Below are 8,928 nucleotides of genomic sequence, written 5' to 3'. Positions count from 1 at the left end.
AATACTCCACTCCCAATCCATCAATAATACTCGGCTCCCAATCCATCAATAATACTCCGCTCCCAATCCATCAATAATACTCCACTCCCAATCCATCAATAATACTCCGCTCCCAATCCATCAATAATACTCCACTCCCAATCCATCAATAATACTCCACTCCCAATCCATCAATAATACTCCACTCCCAATCCATCAATAATACTCCACTCCCAATCCATCAATAATACTCCACTCCCAATCCATCAATAGTACTCCACTCCCAATCCATCAATAATACTCCACTCCCAATCCATCAATAATACTCCACTCCCAATCCATCAATAATACTCCACTCCCAATCCATCAATAATACTCCACTCCCAATCCATCAATAGTACTCCGCTCCCAATCCATCAATAATACTCCGCTCCCAATCCATCAATAATACTCCGCTCCCAATCCATCAATAATACTCCACTCCCAATCCATCAATAATACTCCACTCCCAATCCATCAATAATACTCCACTCCCAATCCATCAATAATACTCCACTCCCAATCCATCAATAGTACTCCACTCCCAATCCATCAATAATACTCCACTCCCAATCCATCAATAATACTCCACTCCCAATCCATCAATAATACTCCACTCCCAATCCATCAATAATACTCCACTCCCAATCCATCAATAATACTCCACTCCCAATCCATCAATAATACTCCACTCCCAATCCATCAATAATACTCCACTCCCAATCCATCAATAATACTCCGCTCCCAATCCATCAATAATACTCCACTCCCAATCCATCAATAATACTCCGCTCCCAATCCATCAATAATACTCCACTCCCAATCCATCAATAATACTCCACTCCCAATCCATCAATAATACTCCACTCCCAATCCATCAATAATACTCCACTCCCAATCCATCAATAATACTCCACTCCCAATCCATCAATAATACTCCGCTCCCAATCCATCAATAATACTCCACTCCCAATCCATCAATAATACTCCGCTCCCAATCCATCAATAATACTCCGCTCCCAATCCATCAATAATACTCCACTCCCAATCCATCAATAATACTCCACTCCCAATCCATCAATAATACTCCACTCCCAATCCATCAATAATACTCCACTCCCAATCCATCAATAATACTCCACTCCCAATCCATCAATAATACTCCACTCCCAATCCATCAATAATACTCCACTCCCAATCCATCAATAATACTCCACTCCCAATCCATCAATAATACTCCACTCCCAATCCATCAATAATACTCCACTCCCAATCCATCAATAATAATTTCTTAAAACAAACACTAAATAAAAAAAACAAACCAAGATTCCTTCAAATATTGCATTACTACACCCAAAAAACACATGACAACATTATCACTTCAGTTGACTAAATGGAAACAATATTTTAAAATTGGGCAAATTCATATTACTCAACACTGGACACTGAATAACAGACTCAAGCAGAGAGGCAGGCAGGCAGGGGCATAATCTGAAATCCCAGACCTCAATGCCATATCCTTGAGCCCCCCACCTGAGCCAGCTCAATCTGGTTGTGGACTAGTGAGGCTGAAGCCTGTGCATTGTGTTCCAATGTGTGCGTGCATGTGCCTGTGTTTCCTGTGTTTATCAGCGGTAGCAGCATGGCAGGAGCAGAGGTGTCAAATTACTACCGCCGGTCAGGTGACAGCTTAGTCAGCTGACCGGGACTCTCCCCTTCCTTATACCCTAACATACCCCTCCAGTCCTCACGTGTGCCTCACTGTGTTCCCAACGCACAGACACACAGACACCCCGCCCCAAAAACCACAGCCGTACTTTTCAGCAGCAGGATAGAACAAAAACAACAGGCCAAGGAAGGGAACAAAAGGTCATATACTACATGCATGCGTAAGGCAGGCAGGCCAGGATTGGGCTGTAGTGTGCTAGTGTGTTCATTAACCAACACGACAAGACTTTAAAGTCACCGGAGTACTAAAAGTAAGAAAGCATCGTAGCGATTCAACAATATGACTCCTAAACAAACATAATACTGCAAATGGCCATGCTCTCACATCCCAGCACTTTATTCCTTCCAGTGCAATTTGTAAATATATATATATATATATATAACGACCATCCCTTCCATTTTGAGCTCCAATCCAGGGTCCATATTCAGGCAACTGTCAAGCCTGCCTAAAATAAAAAATAAAATAAAAAGCTAGCCATTACTCTCTGAACAACAGAATTAAATGGTCATATGGGGGTGTAATGAGATAGCCGATGTGTTAGGCGATTCTCTTCTCATCACTCATCTTGAAAAAAAGCGTAATAAAATGTGGAAATCAAATAATTCATTAACACAATGGAAAAATCAAATGATTTATTATTTAAATATGGAAAGTGCTTGGACAACGAAGAGAAACAAAATGGTGCGGTTTCAGACCATGTGGCAAACAATAATGCAGGCACTAGGGATGTGGGTGTGAGCCTGCGGGTCTGGGCAGATGAGTAGTAGTCATGTGTGTGCGTCTGTAAGTTGTTGTTTGTTTGTATTTGGTGTGAAAAAATATATATAAAACATTAACAATAAAACATTATAAAAATCAATAAATGGAAATTGGTTTCATGTAGGCTGCTATTTAATCAAAGGTTAGAGTGGGCAATACTGGGCATCCCCTCCCTCATCTCTGGGATGCTGCAGCCCAGCCAGGCCCCAACGGGACCCTCCCTAGAGCTCCACAACACAGCATGCTGTCTTTAGTTCCAGAGAATTGGCCTGGTGGAGCACGACTCACAGCACAGCAGGGCTGGATTAAATTAGAAATGTTTGTGTCCTTTGTCAAGCAATGCCATATGGCTGGAGAGTGCAGACAGAGAGAGCCCTCTGTGGAGGGGGTCTGTTCAGTTAACAAAAGATAGAAACTTAACTGGGGCACATGTTGCCACCAAGGAGAGCCAAGGCAAATGTCAGAGAAGAGGCAGAGAAACTTGCTGCAGAAAATAATCATTGAGGGTATGGTTGCACATTTTGAGGAATATTCAGAGGTGGAAACTTTCCGTAGGAATTAACGGGAATATATGGGAATTAACGGGAATATTTGCAAATTAATATTAATACCATTTAAATGTAGATGTTTTTTTGCATTGGATATATTTACCATATCATATGGAGACAGAAACATAAACCTTTTACCTTATCATAAATGATTAAATCCTTCCAATATAATTTTTAAAAAACTATTTAGTTACAAATTTAAATTTAATTAAATGAGTTGACTCTTCACATGGGAGGATTTCACTGAACAACAAAAGAAAGGGAATATTAAATGATCCAATGATCCATAGCATTAAACATACAGTACATCTGTAAAATGATAGTCTATAAACTAAAGCTTTGGTTGTCTTACTCTCAGGCTTCCATGTCTTCTCCCTGGACCTCCTCAATGTCCACCTCTTGAATATCAGACTCTGAGGCCTCATCTTCACTGCCACTTTCCAACCTTATTGAGAATTTTTCAACCCTTGAATTGGTCGTCCTGTTGCGTGCTTTGGTCTATGTGTTCCCAAACAAGGCCCAGTTGCGCTCTGAAACAGCTGATGTTTGTGGGATTTGGAAGATGATGGAAGCAACAGGGGAAAAACAGGGGAAAGCCTCAGATCTACAAATTCCCTTCCACCAGGTGGCTGATGAGATATGTTGGCACGACTACCATATTGCATCTCCATCCCAAAGCCCTTGCTTGGAAGTGTACTTCGCCAGACTGCCAAGAACATTGCCCTCATCCAGGCCAAGGTGGCAAGACATGGTAATGATGACACCATAGGCCTTGTTGAACCAGACAGGGTGCTCTTGCCAGCATACTTGGGGTCCAACATGTACGCTGCCGCGTGTGTGGGCTTCAGACAGAAGTCTTCACGCTTTTTGATGTACTTCAGAACTGCAGTTTCCTCTGCTTGGAGCAACAGTGAAGATGGCAGGGCAGTACGGATTTCTTCTCTTACATCTGCAAGCAGAGTCTGAACATCAGACAGGATGGCATTGTCTCCCTCAATCCGTGCAAGGGCTACTGCTATACTGCCCTACCAAGCAAAAAGGCAGTAACTGCTCATTTGGTCGAAAATTAGTTAATGTTTAGTAGGGCAGTATAGGTTTCAGGTGTTTCAGGCTGCTTTACCACTCTCTCCCAAAATACATAATCCTGGAGGATCCTCTTGATGGGGCTGTCCATATCGGCAGACTGTGATATTGACATTTCTTGGAGAGACTCTTTCCCCTCCAGGAGACTGTCAAACATGATGACAACACCACCCCAACAGTTGTTGCTGGGCAGCTTCAATGTGGTGCTCTTATTCTTCTCACTTTGCTTGGTGAGGTAGATTGCTGCTATAACTTGATGACCCTTTACATACCTAACCATTTCCTTGACTCTCTTGTAGAGTTTAGAGTGTATCCATTGTTATCAGTGCCATGATGTCCTCGAGGAGCAGATTCAACGCATGAGCAGCACAGCCAATGGGAGTGATGTGAGGGTAGGACTCCTCCACTTTAGACCAAGCAGCCTTCATGTTCACAGCATTGTCTGTCACCAGTGCAAATATCTTCTGTGGTCCAAGGTCATTGATAACTGCCTTCAGCTCATCTGCAATGTAGAGACCGGTGTGTATGTTGTCCCTTGTGTCCGTGCTATTGTAGAATACTAGTTGAGGGGTGGAGATGATGTACTTAATTATTCCTTGCCCATGAACATTTGACCACCCATCAGAGATGATTGCAATACAGTCTGCTTTCTCTATTTTGCTTGAATTCTGATGCATTTCTCTGAATACGTTCCTCCATTGAGTCAAAAAAATGTCTGATTCCAGTAGAACTATGAGCTGTTGCTATCGATAAGGTGTCTGATTCATCATTTTTACCTCGAATAGAAGTAGAGGGACATTTGTCAGAGGTTCCTTGTTGTGAGCGCTGAGGGAACTTTATGCACTTGGCCAGATGATTCTGCATCTTTGTTGCATTCTTCACATATGATTTGGCACAGTATTTGCAAATGTACACAGCTTTTCCTTCTACATTAGCTGCAGTGAAATGTCTCCACACATCAGATAGTGCCCGTGGCATTTTCCTGTAAAGATTAGAAAAAAATGAGTAAAAATACAATTCCATGTAAAGATAAATAGTTAAGCAGTTAGATTGAACAACTCCGTTGTAAGATAAATGTTTTAAAATTAAACGTGTCACATCTGCTCCCTCTTCAGCCTCTAGGTCACCAGGTTGCTCGTTATGGCGCACACCTGTCACCATCGTTACGCGCATCTGTGCATAATGACACTCACCTGGACTCCATCACCTCCTTGATTACCTGCCCTTTATATGTCACTCCCTTTGGTTCCTTCCCCAGGCGTCACTGTTTCTGTTTCATGTCTGTGCGTTGTTTGTGTTTCTTTCTTTGTATTATGTTTCATTTATTGATTAAATTATTCACTCCTGAACTTGTTTCCCGACTTCCAGCGCACACTTTACAAAATGTATGGAAACAATTAACACTCCTCAGTTAGCAGGTTCAAGCAAGCTAAAACCCACATGATAGCAAAAACAAACTAGCAGAAATTGTTAACAAGTTAGACATTATTTAAACACACTTTGCTGTAATCTACTATTTACTAGTTAACAAAAAATCATGTCATATAAAATATATTCACCCCACCCAGTTTTGTAATCAAAACTTACCAGAAAGCATGTAGTCCTTGGCTCAGACAGTGTAGTAGTGTGGGCTCACTAGTATCTCATTAGTGTGCAAGATATTGAGAAGCAGCTGTACATGTGATGGAACAATGTGCTGTGCATGCAGATGGTTAGATTTCCATTGAATTGGGGATAGTTTAACCAAAATATGCCACAAGACCTAGAATTACCTGATGTGTATCCCACAAAAAAAGGTTCACTGTTGTCAGCTAAATGTTGATGAATTTAAGCAAAATTCCCAGGATTAACTTCCCTTGGAAAATTTCTGGAAGGTTTCCGACCCTTTGCCACCCTAATTGAGGGCATAAACTTTCCATGTGGTCGAAAACCAAAATGATATTGTACAGTTAAATTCAATCAAATTCAGAGGAGGAAGTACATGGCTTACATGAGTAACACACAGTTTGAGCTTCAGTAACAAGGGCACCAGATCTAAAAAAAGAAGAAAAGAGCGGATGGGAGATCATTGGTTCAAATCTGTCGAAAGACCATTAAAAAAAGAGCTGGATGGGTTTTGTACAACACGATAAGATGTGACGTCTATACTCTACCTGCGTTTGCCTTTATGGAGCGGGATCTGCCAGGGGTAACGTAAACCCTCTGGACTACCATCTGCACCAACCTAGCCTGGCCCCTCCCAGGAGGGAGTCACACGCTTTGTAAAGTGCAGGGCAGACCATCAAAATGATATGATAAATCAAACCTAGGTTCTCAGCAATAGAATAGAAAATAATAGAACTAAATAGAACTTTATTGTCCATCCAAGGTCAGATATGTGCCAGTAAATGTAATTGTAACGGCATTCCTCCTCTTCATCTGAAGAGGAGTAGCAAGGATCGGACCAATACGCAGCGTGGTAAGTGTCCACAAACTGAACACGACAGAATACAAAATAACAAAGTGAATAGAAACTAAACAGTCCCGTGTGGCACAAACACTGACACAGGGCACAAACACCCACAAACCAAAAGTGCAACCCAGGCTACCTAAGTATGATTCTCAATCAGGGACAACAATTGACAGCTGCCTCTAATTGAGAACCATACTAGGCCGAACTCAAAACCCCAACATAGAAAAACACACATAGACTGCCCACCCCAACTCACGCCCTGACCATACTAAATAAAGACAAAACAAAGGAAATAAAGGTCAGAAAGTGACAGTAATGAAACCCAACCTACCTGGTTGACAGTGCTGTCTCCCTCTGGTGAGTTCTTGTTGATCTCCAGCTTGCCAAACGACCTGGTCAGACAGTATGGGATGCATCTCTCTCTACTGGGACCAGTGCCCTGGTGAGGGACATGCTGGCTTGTTTGGTGTCAGAGTAGACCTTCTGGCTGAAGTGTGTTTTGAGAATAATGATATTGGGTTCACCCTCGATCATGAGACTTTGACTGCAAAGAGTGGAGGGGGGGATCTGTTTGAAATACAGTTCATAATTCCAAACTGACATAAAACTACAGAAGGATTTTAAGGTAGATTATCTGTAACATAAGCCATATTGAGGTTTTAAGGGGTGTGGAAAGGGTTGAGTAAACATATAGAGGGGACTAGGGGAGTTCTGTTCTTGCATAAGACTGCAGGCAGAGGCAGGAAGTCTGAAGAAGATGTATGATATCAAATGTAGATAGATTGATAAAAAGGCAGCCACCTCCACCTCCATTGATCTCCTCACTCTCTAAACACCCTCCCCCATGCACGTAGCAGGTTCAGGTGGGTTAAACGCCCTCATGCTCCATGGAAAAATACAACTGAACTGATAAGTTCGGAATCTTTCACTGTATATAAAGGTGCCTTTTTATTTTCCAGAACAGTGAATTCAAACACGGGCTGCTCAGAATAGTGTGAGAAGCAAAAGCCCGACCAAACGTATTTCACAGTACGATCCAAAACTCAGAGAAAGTCGAGCCCTGGTTCTTTGCTTCTTTGCTGTTCTTTTGATGACATGCTCAAATTAAATTCTGAGTAATAAACTACAGTGCATTCAGAAAGTACCCTGACCCCTTGACTTTTTCCACTTTTTGTTACGTTAGAGCCTTATCCTAAAATAGATTTTTTTTTTTTAATTTCCCCTTATGAATCTACACACAATACCCTATTTTTTTTAAATGTCTTATTTATTTCACCTTTATTTAACCAGGTAGGCTAGTTGAGAACAAGTTCTCATTTACAACTGCGACCTGGGCATGATAAAGCAAAGCAGTGTGACAAAAACAACAACACAGAGTTACACATGGGATGAATGTAGTAAGATTAGGGAGGTAAGGCAATAAATAGGTCATAGTGGCGAAATAATTACAATTTACCATTAACACTGGAGTGATAGATGTGCAGATGATGATGTGCAAGTAGAGATAGTGGGTGCAAAAGAGCAAAACAATTAAAATAACAATATGGGGATGAGGTAGTTGGGTGTGCTATTTACAGATGGGCTGTGTACAGGTACAGTGATCGGTAAACTGCTCTGACAGCTGATGCTTAAAGTTAGTGAGGGTGATATAAGTCTCCAGCTTCAGTGATTTTTGCAATTTGTTCCAGTCATTGGCAGCAGAGAACTGGAAGGAAAGGCGGACAAAGGGGGTGTTGGCTTTGGGGATGACCAGTGAAATATACCTGCTGGAGCACATGCTACGGGTGGGTGTTGCTATGGTGACCAGTGAGCTGAGATAAGGTGGAGCTTTACCTAGCAAAGAGTTATAGATGACCTGGAGCAAGTGGGTTTGGCAACGAATATGTCGTGAGGGCCAGCCAACGAGAGCATACAGGTCACAGTGGTGGGTAGTATATGGGGCTTTGGTGGCATAACGGATGACACTGTGATAGACTGCATCCAATTTGCTGAGTATTGGTGTTGGAAGTTATTTTTGTAAATTACATCGCCGAAGTCAAGGATCGGTAGGAGCGTCAGTTTTACGAGGGTGTGTTTGGCAGCATGAGTGAAGGAGGCTTCGTTGCGAAATAGGAAGCCTATTCTAGGTTACATTTTGGATTGGAGATGTTTAATGTGAGTCTGGAAGGAGAGTTTATAGTCTAACCAGACATTTAGGTATTTGTAGTTGTCCACATATTCTAAGTCAGAACCGTTCAGAGTAGTGATGCTAGTCGGGCGGGTGGGTGTGGACAGCAATCTGTTGAAGAGCATGCAACATTTAAGAGCAGTTGGAGGCCACGGAAGGAGTGTTGTGTGGC

General features: G+C 42.0%; 1 long non-coding RNA gene across 1 annotated transcript; it reads right to left on the bottom strand.

The window, feature by feature from the left end:
- Nucleotides 1-2,364: 2,364 nt before the first annotated feature.
- LOC135565693 (uncharacterized) lies at nucleotides 2,365-7,395 on the bottom strand. The gene is made up of 2 exons (XR_010461794.1): nucleotides 6,291-7,395; nucleotides 2,365-6,171 (listed from the first exon to the last, which is right to left on the bottom strand). It is a non-coding gene; the product is annotated as an uncharacterized LOC135565693 (long non-coding RNA).
- Nucleotides 7,396-8,928: the final 1,533 nt, after the last annotated feature.

This window comes from Oncorhynchus nerka, linkage group LG9b (assembly GCF_034236695.1).
Source record: "Oncorhynchus nerka isolate Pitt River linkage group LG9b, Oner_Uvic_2.0, whole genome shotgun sequence".
Taxonomy (NCBI): Eukaryota; Metazoa; Chordata; class Actinopteri; order Salmoniformes; family Salmonidae; genus Oncorhynchus; species Oncorhynchus nerka.
The sequence above is the reverse complement of the archived record's forward strand: the minus strand, read 5'-3'. Positions and strand labels throughout refer to the sequence as shown.